Source organism: Pleurodeles waltl, chromosome 1_2, assembly GCF_031143425.1.
Source record: "Pleurodeles waltl isolate 20211129_DDA chromosome 1_2, aPleWal1.hap1.20221129, whole genome shotgun sequence".
Taxonomy (NCBI): Eukaryota; Metazoa; Chordata; class Amphibia; order Caudata; family Salamandridae; genus Pleurodeles; species Pleurodeles waltl.
The window spans coordinates 278,106,606-278,128,190 of record NC_090437.1 but is presented as its reverse complement, the minus strand read 5'-3'; positions in this window follow the sequence as shown (position 1 = coordinate 278,128,190).

The following is a 21,585-nucleotide window of genomic DNA, read 5'->3' as shown; positions in this document are numbered from 1 at the left end:
GCATCACCATTAAAGTGTCTTGACTTGCTGTGTTCCTCTTAAAACCTTTGTTTCCATCACACTCTAGAATTACAACTACTGATTATGTACAGTTCATTTACAGGTGTTTTCATTTTTTGTGTTAGGAAAAAATAAAATTTTACAGGCTTTCATTTCCTTTCCCAAGTCTTGTATCCAAGCCGGAATGTCACATTATTTACTTTACTATTTTTCTCTGACTTCAAAGTGAGAGAAGTTGTAAGCACCAGTCCTCATGTTAGGTAATAGGAAGCAGAAGACATAGCCTGACTTTTGATCTTTGAGACTGCAGGGCAGCAAATGTGAGAATGTGGGCCTCATTTACAAGCCCCTTGCGCCACTGCTGCTTCTTTTTTTATGCAGCAGCAGAGCTAGCAGTGCGCCATACTCTTCATATTTAAAAACGTACGCATTGGGCCCAATGCGTCAGTTTGTAAAGCCCTGCGTCACATTATACCAATGCCAGTTATAATGTATGCAGGGTAGGAGTTCCCACGGAAAAAGCCACATAAAACTGACACTGCGAAATTTACAACTTTTCATTGCGTCATTCTACGACTTCACTGCATCAAAATTTTACTGCCTACTCTTTCCAAGGGTAAAAGTGACGCACTGCTTTTTCCATTGGGACTCCCCTTGCATTGCTGGAGTTGTGTTAGTTGAACAATGCAACTCCAACAATGCGTCACTTTAGCAGCAGCAGACGCGTCAGAATTAATGACGCATCTGAGAAAACATGTGCCAATGAGCTCTGTATTGTAAATACAGCACATCTGTGGCTTCATAAGGAGATGTGTGTCAGGCACAAAAAATCTGACGCATCAATGATGATGTATCAGTTTCTTGTAAATGAGTCCCTATAAATACAGAATTTAAAGGCATCTTTATTTATTGCTTCAGCTTTGGTGCCCCCGAAAATGAGCTCACAACCCACAGTTGGAGAAACACTGCTCTAATCCAGCAGTGGATTTGACATGAATAGATGTTACAACTGATGTGTCAGCATGTATCAATGTTAATGGACCATCCTGGGAAGGCATAGGAAGAATTTCTCACCTAATCATGCCTAGCATGAGCAAACACCTTGTTAATTAGTTTAATGACAGATCTTTTGTCCTAACAGGGATTTTGTCACACATCTTCTCTGCTTTATAATGCACAATGCTCTAGATTTGAAGAAGGGGAGAGTACAAACATAAGAAAGCTCTTACTTGCTTGTAGAGATATCTGCTATTTTGGACAATAAAGAAAGCAACCGCATACATTTTATGTGCCAGAACCCAAGTCTCTTATAGTCTTGCAATGTCACAGTTTGGGAAAGGATGGTTGGTTCTGATAGGGAAAGCTTTCAAACATGAATTGTGACGTTTTAGGCTTAAGATGTGCACCTATTGTGTTATTGTGGTCCTCTACTCACTATGAACCTGAGCCCTCTATATAAGCATGGAAGGAAGACATTCTGACTCTCTTGATATAAAAAAAAAAACAGAATAAGCTTTTTTCCATGTATCCCACGTCCCTGTTTGACTGAAAACCTGTTACTAGAAAGGAGACCATCATTTCCTCCTTGATGAACTGGTGTCTGTTATTGTTCACCAGATGGCCCTGAAGCCTTGAGAAGAAGGAGCAGAGCCTGCAAGACCCCTTAAGCAAAATAGGTATATACCTTTGTCTTTAAAACTGAATTTGGATTATGAGAAAGTCAGCACTACAATAGGGAACATTTGCAGAAATTCCCTTGCTGAAAATCTGAGAAGTGCTTGGAAAATGATACAATATATTGTGCTATTATGCGAAAAGGCATCTTTTGCATTTTGCACTAACAAATTGTGATAAACTGCATGTGACACAAACAGCAGGCACTCATGTTCGGTTCATTTACTTTTTTACTACCACAGTAAGATTTCCCAAACAAAGTGCCATATGTATATACTGGTGGTCGGGCAATTGTTCTGCCAGGGTGATGAAGTAAATCCCTTCTTTGTCCTGGGGAGGTCCCGACCGCTCAGAGTAAATCCCTTATTCGCTCTGGCAGAGATCCCAATGGCTAAATTTGTAAAGGATGGCCAAACTGGCAGACATTTATAAAGCATTGACAGGAACCCCGATAATGGTAGTACCTGTCAATGCAGTTCACTGTTTAGTGCAGAGCTCTGTCAACATACCACAGCAATGCTGGCACCATTCAGTTTTCTTTTTTGTTCTCAAAAAGAGAATCCTAAAACGGGATTTCCTTTTTGAAAATTAAAAAGATAATGCTCCCCTCACCGTGGGAGGCATCACCCTCGGCAAGGGAGGCATTATTTATTTTTACTGTACCCCACCGCCACGTCTTGCCTGACGGTGATGGACAGTAAATAATTTGCTCTGTGTCAACCTATCCTAATTGAGCAGGCCGACATATAGGTAGTTCTCTGACTGCCCTTACTTTGTCAGGCCATTGGAGAAATTTGGCTACAACTGTGATGGAGTAGTCATAGTCAGGGCCAAACTTAAGGTCCACTCATATCTGAATAGGCTGAGAAGACCACTATGCCGGCAGGGAGGACACTCCATTGCGACACAGTTCCCTCTCTGCCAACATATAAATCAGTCTTATGTCTCAGTTGTGAGACATGGAGTAGTAGTGTAGTCTCAGACATTTAGCTAATAATCATAATGAAAAATGCCAAAAATTACACCAAAATATGCCAGCTTAAATGAAATTTTGCCTGGACCAAGTCAAGGCCTGCCTCTACAACCTGTGGTAGTTGTGCAGATGCTATAACTATGAGTTTGCTGAAAATTATTTCTGAAACTTGGTTTAATTAGTAGTGCTACTAATACTCATGTATGCCTGATTTGGAAAAATTACTACAGAGAAAAAGTCCTCAGCCCTCAATAGAAGCAGCCTCTTAACTCCAGTTGGTGGTAACAGAAGCTTCCAGGCCCACCAAAATGATAAATTGTGATGCTTCAAACACAGATTGTGGCTGCTAAAAGCAGCTGAAATCACTATGTGAAACACCAGAGGCAAGCTGCAGGAATCAGCATAGAAACACTATTTCCTGCACATTCCCCCAAAATAATATAACCATTGTTATTTCCTTGAAACAATTATTCCAAGGGTGAGGTGTTTTGGGGGATTTATTGGGCCACTCCCAATGAGACCAGCCACCAGCGATTTGAGAAAGAAACAATCTCAATTGACACAACTGGTGGGAAGGTTATGCCCAGATATGGGCCCTGTGCTCACTGCTCCACTGGATTCAAGCTAGATTGGCTGATGAGGGGTAATACACCGAAAACAGTCCTGGGATGCTTTATTCCGGTCCAGGGAAGACATGCCCTGGCAGTTTGAGCTGGACTGTTCCCATTGGGAACAGGGACCAGACTGCTTTGCATATGCTGGGTCCAAACACTGGGGTGGTGTGTTGAGCAACAAAATGATGGATTAAAACCTGATCTTTGTGACTGGGTTGAATGTTTACATTGTGCAGCATTCCGTCCATCATCTGTTCTTTTTGCCTTTATTGCTCCAAGGGTAAGGGTTTACCCAGACGTGGTTCCTGTACTTACTGCACCTCTGGATTCAAGGTAGCCTGGAGGATGAGGGATGATACCCCAAAACCGGTCCCAGGATTTTTTTTCTGGTCCGGGAAGGATCTCTCCCGGCAGTTTGGGCTGGACTATTCCCATTAGGAGCAGGGTCAAGACTGATTTGCATATGGCTAGGTCCAAACTAAGGTGGCGTGGTGCATAAAAAAATGATGGAATAAACATTAATTGCCCCAAGTGGAAGGGTTTGCCCAGACGTGGGTCCTGTACTGACTGCGCCTCTGGATTCAAGGTAGCCATGATGCTGAGGGGTGATACCCCGAAACCGGCCCCAGGATGTTTTTTTCCAGTTCTGGGAGGGTCTTTCCTGGTAGTTTGGGCTGGACTGTTCCCATTGGGAACAGGGTCAAGACTGATTTGTATATGACTAGGTCAAAACTAAGGTGGCGTGGTGGGTAAAATAAATATATGAAATAAACATTAAACCCAGATCTTTGTGACTGTGGATGAATGTTTGCATTAGTCAGCATTCGGTCCATCATCTGTTCTTTTTATTTTGTAAAATTGGCATTTTCAGAATAGCAACTTAAAATCTGATATTGTAATAAAAGATGGTTGTCAATTACAATTCAAATGAGTTGAAGAAGCATTTCTCTGTGCAGTCCCAAATTGATGTTATTGTGTACTGAGTGAAATAAGGTAACCCACTGTTGGTCTATAGGAGAGATAGCCTCACAACAGTGAAAAACTACTTTAGGAGTTGTTCACTGTCAGGACATGTAAAACTTAAACACAGGTGTCCTACCTTTTAACTACAATGCACCCTGCCGCATGAGCCTCTACAGGCTGCAGTGGCAGACCTATTATGTTTTACAGTGCTATTGTAGTGGGTGGCACAATGAGCACTGCAGTCCACTGATAGCCTTTAATAATTTACAGGCACTGGGAATGGTAAACATCCTCAACAACGGCACCGGACCCACTACGTCGTTGTTAACGCAAACGCAACCATCCTTTCTTCTCTGCCTTTACCATGCATGTGGTGAACAACGCACATGCATGGTTAAGGCAGAGAAAAAGGGAGTCAGCATCGGGAGCGGACGCGGACAGGTAAGTGGGGTTGGGGGCAGTTTTGTTTTTGGAGTGGGGTCGGGGTAATTTAGTTTTTAGGGGTGGGGTGGGGCTAGGGGTAATTTTGCATTTAGGGTGGGTGTGGGGTTGTATTTTTAGGGGCGGGGTGGGGTAATTTTGTTTTTTAGGGTGGATTTATAGGGGCGGGTTGGGGTAATTTTGTATTTAGGGCTTGTAGGGGGTCAGGTTGTAAGGGGCAGGGGTGGGGGTCAGGGTAATTTTGTATTTAGGGCTAGGGTGGGGGGTCGAGGTAGGACGGGGTCAGGTAAGTGGGGCTGGGAGATGGTTGGGGTAGTTTTTAGCAGTGGGGTGGTTAGTTTTTTTTTTTTAAGGGGTGGGGGTGATGGGTTGGGTCATTTCTTGTTTGTGAAAAATAAAATTATCATTATTTCCTGGTTTAGCCACATAAATAAATGACTGATATTTTACTCTACTTTAATCCTGATTCTACAGAGTATGGGATCAGCACTCTTGTCAGGAAGGGCAACCACATTAATACAACTCCTTCGTTATGATGAACTGTGTAATACAAGGCAGTTTTGCACAGGTGTGCCAGTGGGATTCATACCAATCATTATGCAACTCAAGAACCCATGATGTCAGTTGCAGCTCATCAATGGGGTCATTACTGCAGTTTCCTGCCACCTGTATTCCATCACATATTTCTAAACACAGCTCGGTATTTCACTTAGCAGAGTTCATTAAAAAAGCAATGTTTGTGTTCTCATGAACAAAGCCAGGGCACAGGTCAGCACTCTCAGCCACTCCCAGGCTTCTTGTGGCAGGCGGACAATGCAGTGCTTAACTGGGCAGAGCCACAATTCATATGTAACATTACAAGTGGATGTCAGGTTTGCATTTGAGTAAGGGCGCACTTAAGCTACCCCCCTCACAAAAGTACAATCCATTTATTTAGCAGGCACATACAGTATGCCTCAGGTAGCGCTATATAATAGCTAAAATTGGGCTCTTGGGGGCCCATAAGTGCACCTCTGTACCAAATGAGAATCTACACAGATCAGCAAGGGGGGAGGTTCAAATCCCTATCGCACCGTCCACTGCAGCTGAGGTTCCAGCCCTATAAGCAATTTGGAAAGTGATTGAGTCAGGTCATCCACGTCTTCATCCTGCCTCTGCTCCCTGTCTGGTTCCTTGTTTTAAAGTTCTGGGGTCACACCTTGTTGCTCCTATTCTAGCAACATCTTCTCCTGCCTTAACAAAGTCACTAGACTAGGATTCAAGATAAGTAAGATATATTTCCAATATTGTTGCTCTGCGCACGTGCAAGTGAGAAGTAGTGGCAGTATGTTAGAGTTTCAGTGTTGTGTATGTTTGCAAGTATGATTGTGTTTGAGCATGAGTGCGAATCAGTGAGTGTGAGTGTATGTATGAGTATTCTTGTGGGTGTGTTTGTGAGTGAGAGTGAGTCTATTTATGTGTAACTGAGACAGTGGGTGAATGAAAAAATTAGTGGGGATGAGTAAATGGGAGGGTTAGAGGGAGTGAAGGCGATGGAATGAGCAAGTGAAAGGAGTGAGTGAGGGTTTGAAAGTGAGGGAGGTACAGCAAGTACATTTTAGTGGGTTAGAATGAGTGAGTGAGTTGGAATGACAGAAAGGATGTGTGAAAGAGTGAAATTAGATGTGTGTGTCTTTGTGAGTGTGTGAGAGTAAGTCAGAGAGAGTAAAAGAGTGAGTGTAAGTATGTCAGTGTGCTAACATGTTTGTGCAAGTGAATGGAAACAGGTTTGAGTGAGAATAAGCTAGGAACTGAGTGGGAGAGTGAGTGAGGGAGTGTGAAGAAGACTGAATGCATGTGAGTGAGGTGAGGAATGTGAGTATATGTGTGTGTGTGTGTGTGTGAGCATGTGTACTTGTATGTGTATGCATGTGTGTGGGTGTAAGTGTTAAGCTTTGAAGATTGCTGCTGTCCACATAATGGTCAAGGTTATACCTGGTTTATGAAGTCATGCACAGCAATCTGAAGACGCTGGGCTATTGGAGGTAATTATTTGATTAAGGGGCACCCAAAGCAAACTGAAGCTCTAGCATACTGAAAGTAATTCTTGAAATATGGGCAAACCATGGAAAAATACTGGTGCTAACCTATTAAAGGTAATACCTGGCCTAGGGGAGTGCACCCATGGCATATGTGGGAAGGGGAGGCAAGCCACCTGGGAGAAAATTGTGGCTCTTACATACTGGAAGTATTTTTTGACATATGGAGCACCCATTTACAGACAACATCCATGCAAAATTCTAATAATTGTATGCAATCCTTAGAAAAAGGGTATATCAATGTCAAATGTGGGGCATCCATTACACAATGCTGGAATTAGCATGCTGGGGGATAATTAATAAGATATAAAAGATACCCCCTATAGCAAGCTTTGTTGAAAAAAATGGGATCATCTCCTGGGAGGCTTTATATTTCAGGGGAACATCAGAAAAGTAATGGAATATTTCACACGTGCCCTTTTGCCAATGGCTTGTTAGCAAATTTATGTGCCAACTTTGCCATAAAATGTCCTATTTGACCCCACTTTTTTCAAACAATTTTAGGGGGAGACTGTCCTCCTTCTACAAGTCAGTGTGCTACTCTTACAATCACATGGGGAAAATGACTCCTTCCTTTTTTTGTCTGCTCATGTTTTGGTCTATACCTATTCATGAAACTTGTGTAGCCTGCATACCATGTTTCTCATGAACCTCTCTTCAAATAAATCTACAGAGTTTCTTAGAGTTTGGCAGATAGAATACCCTGTCATACATTTAGTGACTATAGGGCTCCTAGTATTACAAGTGCATTATAGCCTATGACACATAATATGATGGAGGGGGCATGGCCTGACCATTGTAGATGTGGTTGCTTGGTATCAGCCCTCATCCTGCTGCTGGCTGCTCCTCCTGTGGTGGAGTGGTCCCTCCCTGGCCTTCTTCGAGCCTTACTGTCACAGGCACTCGATCCCTAGATCCTGGGGGGAGTGGCCTTGCTGCGGGCCTCAAGATGACATTCTCGGCCCTGGGGGGCTGAGTGGGTGACCCTGCTGTGCTCTTTGGGGGCCACAAATTGCATGCTGTGGCCTGCTGGACTTCTTATTCCTCCCCTGTGGTTCCTAACTGGGGTAAGTGGGCTGTGCTGGGACTGCATGGGCTACAAGCACCACAGCTGCTGAGATGCTGTTTTGGGGCCGTGCTGGAGCGTGCACTGGTCTTCTTCGTGTTGCCTCCCCACGGAGGCTGGAGGTCCCATACAGGGTGCCAGACCCTTGGTGTTTGCCCCCCCACACTCTGCCTGTATCTAGAGACCAGCCCATGCCATGTATAAAGAACCATGGTTAGTGATATGCTTGGTCTGATTGGCTCCTAGCCCCTCCCAGTGTTTGACCTGTGGATGGTGGTGGCGGTGCGAGGAAGCCAATGCCCACTTTGAAGAACCCGCTTGAATGCTTGTTGGGTGAGTCAGTATCGTTGATGCATTTATTGGAACTTGAGGGTGGGGGATGCCCAATTCAAAGTCTCCAACTGCTGGCTTCTTCTTCTTTACTGGGACCTTGAGACACACGGCTGTGGGGTGATCGCTGCTGCTTGTGCTGCACACAATGATCCGTGGTGCAAGCGGGCTGACGGACACAGTACTAGCGCTCCCCCTGTCACTCAGATTCTGCATCTGTCCCTTCGCTTCTGGTAAGGAGAGCCCACCCTCTGACCCAGCCCAGACGAAAATGACAGATACATTACTGCTGCAGCTAGGAACTCTGATGCTACTGCAGACCCTTTGGATGCAGGTGGTGTTGCATCAATTCTCCATAGACCTCTTGCATGGCCGTCTAGACTAGTGTTTGTGAGGACGTGGCGATGTAGCACCAGTGCCTGCACTATATAGTGGACAGGAGTAGACGGTTGTGTCTTTGGACCTTAAGGATACTGTGAGGGAGCTCAGCCCCACCATCCACTACCTTTCTATGTCCATCAAACTCTTAGAGGAGCATGTGAAGGACACTGAAAACCATGCATGTAGGAACAACCTCTGCTTCATTGGATTCCCAAAGGGTGTGGAGGGTCCTTCCCTGAAAGGTTTTTGTAAGATTTGGTAAAATCCTGGCTCCTGCAGATTAGTTTGTCTTCTTGCTTTGTCTATGAGTGGGCCTATAGATTCCTGGCACAGTGATCCCAACTAGGATCCCACCTCGGCCCCTCATAGACAGAATCCTTTATTATAAGGGTAGAGATGCTACGCTTCAAGGGGTGCATCACATGCATCCATACCCTTCCAGGCTAATCACATCCTCATTTTTCCAGAATACACCTGGATGGTCGAGTGTCAGCTAAGGGTGCATCCCACAGCAGGAGGCACAAGTCCTGGTCCATTTTCTTGGAACTCACTATCCACCCCTCACCTGTTTTGGTTACGGCAAAGCATATCATGCTGGTCGTACACGAGGGTCCTGGGTCGTTGCTATCCTTTTACATGAGTCATTCCCTAGCTCAGTTTCAGACATTGAGGGGATGCATGTGCATGTGGATGGTCTGTTGGAGGGTAGACACTACAGTTTCTTGAGAGTGTATATTCTGCCCAATTGCCTCCCTGTATCCTTATCCCGCATGTGCAACGTTGTGCAAGATCTACCCTCTCCCAAGTCCCAACATGGTTGGGAGTGATTTTAATGATGTGATAAATGCCAGCCTTGATGCGATAGGAATGAGGGTGACAATTCCTCAATCCTCTTCCCCACTGACTGATTGGGCTGTGCCCCTGAGACTCTGTGATGCCTGACGGACACTCCAAACAAAACAGACTGAATAAACACACCTACCTGTGGCTCACAGCAGCCTGCAAAGAATTGACTATTTCTTTGTCCCTGCCACAGGGCTCCCCAGGGCTTAGCTTACATACATCCTGCCCCACCGCATCTCTGATTATGCCCCAGAGGTGATACAATATGGCCATCCTGTGACGAAGCTTAGGCCTATCTTGCACCTTAATGCCTGGTGCTTGGTTGATGAGCAGTTCACCATTCAACCAACCAACCACCTGTTTCATGAACTTAGTACCTATTTTGATTCTAACAGAGAATCCTGTTGGAGCACTGTGTGGATGGCAGGTAAGGTGATAATGCAGGGCAGGGCAAGGGCATATCTCCCTGGCCAGGCTTTAGCAGGTGGCAGATCTGGAAGCATAACTCCTGGTATGGTGAGGTGGGGAATCCCACTCCTTTCTACAGTAGGAAAACTGCAGAACCACCCTCTGTCGTGTATGTATGGAGGAGACCAAATAATGCTGGATGGTCTCTACTAGATGGGTTCACAAATAGGAGACAAGTCCAGGAAGCTCCTCTATTGGCTGGTGACCCATGATGCCACCTCTAGTCTGATCCTGGTGGTCCGAACTGCTTCAGGTGTTTGGCTTATCTCATCGGCGGACATTGCCTCAGAGTTTGCCATTTACTATAGCCCCCTTATACAACTGTTGCCCCATCTCTAGCCTAGAGGACCATATTCCACTGATAGCATATCTGCCACTGAGGACCCTGGCAAAAGAAGACTAGATTGCCCTTGAATAAGTTGTGACTGTGGAGAAGACAGCAAATGCTATCAATGACCTTAATTCAGGTAAGACGCCTGGCCTGGATGGCTTTCCACTTAAATACTATAAGTAACTTCTTCCACTTCTGTCCCCCACCTTCTCAATTTCTTCTTGGAGGTTGTGGAGAAGGGCCACTTCCTCACAAACCTTGGCCTTGCTACAGTTCTCCAGAAACCTGGAAACCACCCTGACATGTGTTTGTCATACTGGCCCATCTCTCCCATCAATACAGAAGTTAAAATCTTTGCTAAAAATTCTTGGCAACCACCTTCTGCCATTGCTAATCTTCCTTATTCACTCAGATTGGTGTGCCCTCATGCCTCACAGAGGCACTAGGCATTGCATCTGTCGGGTACACAGCACTTTGTAGCACCGGTGCAGCCACTCTTATGCTTCTAGATTTTCAGAAAGCATTCAGTTTCCTGGTCTGGGACTTTCTGGCCCAGGTTCTCTCCTTTCTGGGATTTCGACCATATTTCCAATCCTTCATTAAGGTGCCCTATGCTCATCCCCAGGCACAAGTCAGGGTTAACAGTGTTGCATCCTTTTGAGATTTGCAGCGGCACCAGGCAGGGCTGCCCGCCTTCCCGGTTACTGTTTACTCTGGCTATTGAGTCACTGGCAGTCTGGGTTCACTGTGATGCTCAAAACTAGGACTTCCTTTGATTGGACTGCCCAGAGGCAACATCAGCTCACATGCAGGTGATCTTCTGCTCTTCCTCTGTCAGCCTCACATTACCAGACCCCAGCTCCTCCAGATGCTTCACACCTATGGTGATGCCTCGTAACTGGTGGTTAATTGTGGTAAATCACTCCTTGTTCCTGTTGAAGGGGTTGGGAGGTAATCAATCGTCAAGACCTCATTCCTGTTTGTAAATTAAGTTTATTTTTCTAGGTGTGACCAATGCTCTCGCGCCCGAGCTCACTTGGAGCTTAAAATGTGCATCATTGCTGCATCGGACCCATTGGAACTTGGCCACCACTCTAACTCTCAATGTTAGAGTGGTGGTTTTCAAAATATGTTTTTTAACATGGTTGTCTTATTGGCAGATCCTGTGTGGGATTTAACAACCTGGTATTTGAAAAGCTATATTTAATGTTTTATGAAATGTTGAATTCTGAAAACAGTTTAGGAAAGATTTTACCAGTAAATTCAGTGTTATTATTTGATACATTTAAATATTTCATTTAGCTCTAAAACTCTGATTCACTGGTTCCCAACCATTTTAGAACCCAAACCCACGTTTTAGTACAGCAAAGGTTTGCTACCTAACTCACTTTAATGGAGATGAGGCGGGGTTTTTTTTCTGTAACTAAAGCATCATGTACTAGCGTATTGTTATTTGAACACAGCACATTTTCTATTGAGTCACCAAATTTGTCCAGACAAACAGTTTTATAGATAAAACTATATTACACTGAAATGATAATGTGTGAAAACCAGGGTTCAGAGAATATATTAATTATTTGTGCATCACCATTAAAGTGTCTTGACTTGCTGTGTTCCTATTAAAACCTTTGTTTCCATCACACTTTAGAATTACAACTACTGATTATGTACAGTTCATTTGCAGGTGTTTTCACTTTTTGTGTTAGGAAAAATAACATTTTACAGGTTTTCATTTCCTTTCCCAAGTCTTGTATCCAAGCCGGAATGTCACATTATTTACTTTACTTTTTTTCTCTGACTTCAAAGTGAGAGAAGTTGTAAGCACCAGTCCTCATGTTAGGAAATAGGAAGCAGAAGACATAGCCTGACTTTTGATCTTTGAGACTGCAGGGCAGCAAATGTGAGAATGTGGGCCTCATTTACAAGCCCCTTGCGCCACTGCTGCTTCTTTTTTTTATGCAGCAGCAGAGCTTGCAGTGCACCATACTGTTCATATTTACAAATTCACGCATTGGGCCCAATGCATCAGCTTGTAAAGCCCTGCGTCACATTATACCTATGCCAGGTATAATGTATGCAGGGTAGGAGTTCCCACGGAAAAAGCCACATAAAACTGACACTGCAACATTTCACTGTGTCATTCTACGACTTCACTGCATCAAAATTTTACTGCCTACTCTTTCCAAGGGTAAAAGTGACGCACTGCGTATTCCATTGGGACTCTCCTTGCATTGCTGGAGTTGTGTTAGTTTAACGATGCAACTCCAACAATGCGTCACTTTAGCAGCAACAGATGTGTCAGAATTAATGATGCATCTGAGAAAACATGTGCCAATGAGCTCTGTATTGTAAATACAGCACATCTGTGGCTTCATTAGGGGATGTGTGTCAGGCACAAAAAATCTGACGCATCAATGATGATGTATCAGCTTCTTGTAAATGAGTCCCTATAAATACAGAATTTAAAGGCATCTTTATTTATTGCTTCAGCTTTGGCGCCCCCGAAGATCAGCTCACAACCCACAGTTGGAGAAACACTGCTCTAATCCAGCAGTGGATTTGACATGAATAGATGTTACAACTGATGTATCAATGTTAATGGACCATCCTGGGAAGGCATCAGAAGAATTTCTCACCTAATCATGCCTAGGATGAGCAAACACCTTGCTAATTAGTTTAATGACAGATCTTTTGTCCTCACAGGGATTTTGTCAACACATCTTCTCTGCTTTATATTGCACAATGCTCTAGATTTGAAGAAGGGGAGAGTACAAACATAAGAAAGCTCTTACTTGCTAGTAGAGATATCTGCTATTTTGGACAATAAAGAAAGCAACCGCATACATTTTATGTGCCAGAATCCGAGTCTCTTATAGTCTTGCAATGTCACAGTTTGGGAAAGGATGGTCAGTTCTGACAGGGAAAGCTTTCAAACATGAATTGTGATGTTTTAGGCTTAAGATGTGCACCTATTGTGTTAGTGTGGTCCCCTTCTCACTATGAACCTGAGCCCTCTATATATGCATGGAAAGAAGACATTCTGACTCTCTTGATATTAAAAAAGAAACAGAATAAGCTTTTTCCATGTATCCCACGTCCCTGTTCGACTGAAAACCTGTTACTAGAAAGGAGACCATCATTTCCTCCTTGATGAACTGGTGTCTGTTATTGTTCACCAGATGTCTCTGAAGCCTTGAGAAGAAGGAGCAGAGCCTGCAAGACCCCTTAAGCAAAATAGGTGTATACCTTTGCCTTTAAAACTGAATTTGGATTATGAGAAAGTCAGCACTACAATGGGGAACATTTGCAGAAATTTCCTTGCTGAAAATCTGAGAAGTGCTTGGAAAATGATACAATATATTGTGCTATTATGCGAAAAGGCATCTTTTGCATTTTGCACTAAAAAATAGTGATAAACTGCATGTTACACAAACAGCAGCCACTCATGTTCGGTTCATTTACTTTTTTACTACCGCAATAAGATTTCCAAAAAAAGTGCCATATGTATATACAGGTGATCGGGCAATTGTTCTGTCAGGGTGATGAAGTAAATCCCTTCTTTGTCCTGAGGAGGTCCCGACAGCTCAGGGTAAATCCCTTATTTCCTGTGGCAGAGATCCCAATGGCTAAATTTGTAAAGGATGGCCAAACTGGCAGACATTTAGAAAGCATTGACAGGAACCCCCATAATGGTAGTACCTGTCAATGCAGTTCATTGTTTGGTGCAGAGCTCTGTCAACATACCACAGCAATGCTGGCACCATACAGTTTTCTTTTTTGTTCTCAAAAAGAGAATCCTAAAACGGGATTTCCTGTTTGAAAATGAAAAAGATAATGCTCCCCTCACCACGGGAGGCACCTCCCTTGGCAAGGGAGGCATTATTTATTTTTACTGTTCCCCACCGCCACGTCTTGCCTGACGGTGATGGACAGTAAATAAATCGCTCTGTGTCCACCTATCCTAATTGAGCAGGCCGACATATAGGTAGTTCTCTGACGGCCCTTACTTTGTCAGGCCATTGGAGAAATTTGGCTACAACTGTGATGGAGTAGTCATGGCCAGGGCCAAACTTAAGGTCCACTCATATCTGAATAGGCTGAGAGGACCACCATGCCGGCAGGGAGGATACTCCATTGTGACACAGTTCCCTCTCTGCCAACATATAAATCAGTCTTATGTCTCAGTTGTGAGACATGGAGTAGTAGTGTAGTCTCAGGCATTTAGCTAATAATCATAATGAAAAATGCCAAAAATTACACCAAGATATGCCAGCTTAAATGAAATTTTGCCTGGGCCAAGTCAGGGCCTGCCTCTACAACCTGTGGGAGTTGTGCAGATGCTAAAACTATGAGTTTGCTGAAACTCATTTCTAAAACTTGGTTTAATTAGTAGTGCTACTAATACTCATTAACGCCTAATTTGGAAAAATTACTACAGAGAAAAAGTAGTCCTCAGCCCTCAATAGAAGCAGCCTCTTAATTCCAGTTGGTGGTAACAGAAGCTTCCAGGCCAACCAGAATGATAAATTGTGATGCTTCAAACACAGATTGTGGCTGCTAAAAGCAGCTGAAATCACTATGTGAAACACCAGAGGCAAGCTGTAGGAATCAGCATAGAAACACTATTTCCTGCACATTCCCCCAAAATAATATAACCATTGTTATTTCCTTGAAACAATTACTCCAAGGGTGAGGTGTTTTGGGGGATTGATTGGGCCACTCCCAATGAGACCAGCCACCATCCATTTGAGAAAGAAATAATCTCAATTGACACAACTGGTGGGAAGGGTATGCCCAGATATGGGCCCTGTGCGCACTGCTCCACTGAATTCAAGCTAGCGTGGCTGATGAAGGGTAATACACAAAAGCAGTCCTAGGATGCTTTTTTCCGGTCCAGGGAAGACATGCCCTGGCAGTTTGAGCTGGACTGTTCCCATTGGGAACAGGGACAAGACTGCTTTGTATATGCTGGGGTGGTGTGTTGAGCAGCAAAATGATGGATTAATACCTGATCTTTGTGACTAGGTTGAATGTTTACATTGTGCAGCATTCCGTCCATCATCTTTTTTTTTGCCTTTGTTGCTCCAAGGGGAAGGGTTTGCCCAGATGTGGTTCCTGTACTTACTGCACCTCTGGAATCAAGGTAGCCTGGAAGATGAGGTATGATACCCCAAAACCGATCCCAGGATTTTTTTTCTTGTCCGGGAAGGATCTCTCCCAGCAGTTTGGGCTGGACTATTCCCATTAGGAGCAGGGTCAAGACTGATTTGCATATGGCTAGGTCCAAACTAAGGTGGTGTGGTGCATAAAAAATGATGGAATAAACATTAATTGCCCCAAGTAGAAGGGTTTTCCCAGACGTGGGTCCAGTACTTACTGCGCCACTGGATTCAAGGTAGCCATGATGATGAGGGGTGATACCCTGAAACCGGACTCAGGATGTTTTTTTCAAGTTCTGGGAGGATCTTTCCTGGTAGTTTGGGCTGGACTGTTCCCATTGGGGACAGGGTCAAGACTGATTTGCAAATGGCTAGGTCAAAACTAAGGTGGCGTGGTGGGAAAAAAAATATGAAATAAACATTAAACCCAGATCTTTGTGACTGTGGATGAATATTTGCATTATTTAGCATTCGGTCCATCATCTGTCCTTTTTATTTTGTAAAAGTGGCATTTTCAGAATAGCAACTTAAAATCTGATATTGTAATAAAAGATGGTTGTCAATTACAATTCAATAAGGTAACCCACTGTTAGTCTATAGGAGAGATAGCCTCACAACAATGAAAAACTACTTTAGGAGTTTTTCACTGTCAGGACATGTAAAACTTAAACACACATGTCCTACCTTTTAACTACAATGCACCCTGCCCCATGAGCCTCTACAGGCTGCAGTGGCAGACCTATTATGTTTTACAGTGCTATTGTAGTGGGTGGCACAATGAGCACTGCAGTCCACTAATAGCCTTTAATAATTTACAGGCACTGGGAATGGTAAACATCCTCAACAACGGCACCGGACCCACTACGTCGTTGTTAATTCAAACGCAACCATCCTTTCTTCTCTGCCTTTACCATGCATGTGGTGAACAACACACATGCGTGGTTAAGGCAGAGAAAAAGGGAGTCAGCATCGGGAGCGGACGCGGACAGGTAAGTGGGGTTGGGGGCAGTTTTGTTTTTGGAGTGGGGGTCGGGGTCATTTAGTTTTTAGGGGTGGGGTGGGGGTAGGGGTAATTTTGCATTTATGGTGGGTGGGGGGTTCTATTTTTAGGGGCAGGTTGGGGTAATTTTGTTTTTTGGGGTGGATTTTTAGGGGCGGGGTGGGGGTTGGGGTAATTTTGTATTTAGGGCGGGTAGGGGGTCGGGTTGTAAGGGTCAGGGGTGGGGGTCAGGGTAATTTTGTATTTAGGGGTAGGGTGGGGGGTCGGGGTAGGACGGGGTCAGGTAAGTGGGGCTGGGAGACGGTTGGGGGTAGTTTTTAGCGGTGGGGTGGTTGGGTTATTTTTTTTAAGGGTGGGGGTGATGGGTTGGGGTAATTTTGTTTTTAAGGGTGAGGTAGTTGTATTTTTGGGGGTAGGGGCCAGTTGTTTGAGGGTGCATGGGGGGTTGGGGTAGGTTTTAGGGCTCAGGGTGGAGGGGGTATAGGGGTAGTTTTTAGGGGTGGGACGGGGGGGCCGGGGTAGTTTTATTTTTGGGCCAGTTGAGGGGTCAGGGTAATTTTTTGTTTTGTGAGTGGGGGGTTGGGGTAGTTTACTTTTTAGGGCAGAGGTGGGGGGTCGGGTAATTTTGTTTTTAGGGGCGGGGTAGCTTTATTTTTGGTGTGGGGGTCAGTTGTTCTTAGGGTGGGTGGAAGGGTCAGGTAGGTTTTAGGGCTCAGAGTAGGTGGGGGTATTGCAGTAGATTTTAAGGGCGGGCGGGGTCGTTTTATGTTTAGGGTGGGTGGGGGTCGGGGAAGTTGTAATTTTAGGGCGGGTGCGGGATGGCATGCAAAAACCATGCATGCCGTTCCAAACATGCCTTTACTAGGCATGTCTTTACAACAAAAAAATAATTGTAAAGGCAGGCGTGGTAAAAGCATTTGTGGAAACAACGCAGTCGTTATTCCAACCGCGTTGTTCAGGCATGCGTGGTTGGCGCATGTGTTGTTCCATCATTCATCCACTGGGAAGATGTAGTATCATTTACTAGGGACGTACATGTAAATTAGATTTGCCAACTGTGTGTATTCCACTTTTCCCATGTTTAAGGGAGAGGTAACAAACACTTTACCTCTGGATAGCAGGGGTAATGTGCACAGAGTCCTTATGGAAACGTAAGCAAGTTCGGCAGAACAAGAGAGTAAATGCAGCATGTTTAGGTGAATACCGCACCAAGGATGTCAGGTCTAACACCAGGTAATTGTATAACCTGTGAGATCATGGTATATATTTAAATTGTGTCTGTGCCATTTACAGGGCTGAAATCTTAGAAATGTTTCAGCTATATATATATATATATATATATATATATATATATATATATATATATATATATATATATAGATAGATATATATATATATATATATATATATATATAGATATGGCCATCAAAAAACACAGAAATTTCCATAGTAGCAAACGCATCTGACTGCGGAATGTAAGAATTATAACAGTTTTAAAGGTAAGATAATCTTCCTCAACAAGTTTCCGAAAGCTATTGAATCTACTCATATCACTACAACAGAGGAGGAAGTTTGTCACAATTTGTAAAGAATTTGTTTTAGTCTTTAGACATAATTTAATCCACTACTGCAGATCCCAACATGCTGTATACTATGATCACTTCTTGACATCTTCTCAATGACAATAGAATATGGGATGGGATTACCAATGTCTATCCCATCAGATCTCTTCACCATGTCTTCCTCCAACCTATGCCTGCTCAGGACCATAAACTTAAAAAAAAATGTTAGAATGGGCATCCCAGTGCCGTAACCAACTAAGTGGACAATGATCATAGGACATACCATAAATGGAACTGCAGAGCTATACAAAGCAGCCAGCTTACAAAAAAAAACCATAAAATGTGCACCTCTTTTTCACGTCTTTATTCATCATACTGTTAAGCGCTGCAACTCATAACCCCATAACCACACCTCGGTAGTCATCACGAACAGCATGAAAATAGACAAAGACAACACACTTCCAACTATGCACTCTACACTATGTAGCATGCTACACCTGTAGGTAAGTGTTAAGTGCCTCACATGGGGGCAGTAAGCATTACATAAATGTAGCAATACAATACTTGTTTGGAAACACATCTTTCTTGATTGGGCTGCTGCCTGATGGGGTAAATCTCACAATTCATAAAGGTATCATCATCTCAATGATGATAAACAGAATGCCACTAAACAGATAATAGTTCTTATATATTTTGTTTTCTCATGGCACTGGAGTGCACATTCTTTATAGGTATGAGTAACTATGTAAATTTTACTATTTAATCCTATCCAATTCAACATGGATGTATCTGAAAACAGTTGTGTATCAAAATCCAAATTTCTAGAGAAGATATTAGTAACACAGAAGTATGGTAATGAAATAATGAAATTTATTTTTTTCATTTTGTGCTCTGTTGCAGGTATTAGAAAGTGCAAGCCTAATCCAAGGTGCAAATGAGTACTTTACATCTTTACAGCAATGTGTACTTGATTCAAGAAATTGCATGAAGAAATGTACATAGTTTGGGAGCATGTCACATATATATTTTGTGGGTATATGTACTACATAGCTTTGGAGCATCGCACATATATATTTTGTGGGTATACGTACTACCAACAGGTGGTGGTTGGATACACGCATGGCTGGGTCAATTAGTGTACAACAGGAGCAAGGAACACTATCAAGAGGTCTGGTTTTAGCTCTTTCATGAAATGTTTTTTGCAGGTTGGTCAGCCAGAGATGAGACTTTAACTGATATTAGAGTCAGTAGAGGTGTAGGCAATCACTAGTTCCATGAGTGAAAAGCTCTGGGTTTTGTAGAGGTACCCAGTGGTTTGATTCAATGGAAAACATGATGTCTTGAGTTTCTTCTTCACATGTGGCCAGATGTACAAAACGTTTATTTTATAACAAATACTCCAATTCAGTGTTTGTGACGGGAATTTTTTTTTTGCTCATGTACCAACCCCATTTTCGGACATTTTAGGAGTCTGTAAAATGTTACTGAGTCCTAAATGGATCTGTGTCTGGATATTGAATCACAATTTTGAAAGGGCTTTTCATGTGTGTATTCCTTCCAAACTGCAATTTAGTACCAGAGGTATCAATGTTTTTTTACTAGAATTCTGGTCACAAACCATTGAGAAGTTGCTAACTCCCAAGTTGCTGAAGTAACATTCACAAAACACAAAACGTATTTTAAAAAATGACTCCTGTTTCTTTTGCTGAAGTTTTACATCTTCAAATGTATTTACAGGGATGGTGGTCTGCTGACATTTGCAGCCCATCATCTCTATGATTGAGACCAATTCGAGTGAATCACAATTTGCAAACAATATAATTAATAATAATGAGGTAGGTCAAACTGTGACCCACTTCAAGTTCTCATTTTGTGAACCAATCTATTAGTATGTCAGTTTGCATTATAAGTGTGGGGCCACAAAATGGCTTGTTATAAATTGCGACCACTGTTTACAACCTAAAAAGGACATCTGACCCATAATCTTTTATGGAAAACATGGAGTATTTATTGAAGCCTAAAGACTTGGCACAGGTGCAGAGGTACAGATGGATGTTGACAATCATGTCAGACAACAGTGTCTGGATTTGTGCTTGAGGCCATGACTAGTATGAATGTGATCTTCGTTAGATTGGGCATTAAGTCTTTGCATAATGAAACAAGCTGAGTGTGCATGCATGGTGGATTTAAGACTTTGCTTTCTCAAACCGTCTGGAAGTATGTGCTTACCTAGAGCCCCATTTACAATGTGATAGTGCAGGTGAAAAAACATGAATTGGCAGTTCCTATACCATGCCAAACTCTGGTCCTCCAGTCCCATTTAGAGATGGGAGAAGTGCCGAGATTTCACCAGTAGAGACCCTTTGCCAGTAGAAAACCTTAGCATGGCGGCCAGTCTGCCAGTTATAGTTGCAGGTGGCTTACACTATTTAAGGTGGGAAGACTTCTACTAATATCCATGCCTTGGAATGCATTGGGATATTAGGTTATCCTGGGCAAGTAAGTTAAACAAAGACTAGGAGACACAGAAAAAGTCTCTATATGAGTATCACTGTATTGCTTTTCCTTTTTGGGAAAGAACCATCTGCTTTGGGAGTTGTGTTTTTGAAACAGGGTCAAAACAAAATACTGCAAGCTCAGCGAACTCTTTTGACTTCAAGGTAACCTTCTAACCAGTGGTTGCTCTGAAGGCTGTGAGAACCCAACCAGGGAGGCAAAGATCTCTCAGTAGGGTGGGCGACCTTCCACTGGGGAAGGGAGGCCATAGCTTCAGCTTACCTGGGAGGACGCCCGCCCAGTTTTAAATGATCACCTTAGCAGAGCTTAGTGGTCAGTAGTGTAAAAGGCTACAATCGGGTCTCAGAGAACCAGGAAGGAGTAGGGTGATCCTCATTTATAACAACCTTCAGGGTATAGTAGATGGCCTAATGGTTGCAGTATAATTACTGTACCTGAGATGAAATCTACACCCTTAGAACTTACACAGCTGATGACAGTTAGGTGTTCCTGAAACTGGATAGTTGGTGTTTTTTTTAATGATTTCCCTATTTTTCAGAGGTTGGTAATTGGACAGTATCCATGGAGCTTTTCAGGCTTAAGGCAGAGGCCGTTGAGGAGAGCTAGCAGCCACGGTTCCTCCGTGGTAGAGGAGGACTGCTGTTCCCCACCTCTCCCCCCCACCCCAGTGTCTGCAGTGCTGTGCTGAAAGCATCAAAAATAAAATGATTTTATTTGTAACTTTTTCTGCCAGAAAACAGAGTGTGAGGGCAGGGTGGTGACACTGCTGTCAGTGATTGGCAGCATTGAGTAGTGGCCACTTCAGTTTGAAGTGCACATGTTGGTTTGGTCGGCTACCTTGCCACGGCCAAACCGACATGCGCAGTTCAAACCTCTCCAACCTGGCTGTTTTGGACAGCTAGGTTGGAGAGCAGGCACAGGCTTACAGTGCCTTTTAGAGTGTGGAGACAGCCCGCTCCAACACAGCAAGACACTTTTTTCATGCTGTTTAAGAGCATGAAAACAACGTCTTGATTGGATGAGGGAGTTGTCTGTGGGTTACGCACTCGGAGGATCTGCTGCATCAGGGACGTGCTACAGAACATCAGTAAGGTAACTTATTTTTTTATATTTATATTAGTGTGTGTGTGTAATTATATTAGTGTGTTATGTGTTGTGTGTAGTATGTAGTGTTTTGTGTATTTG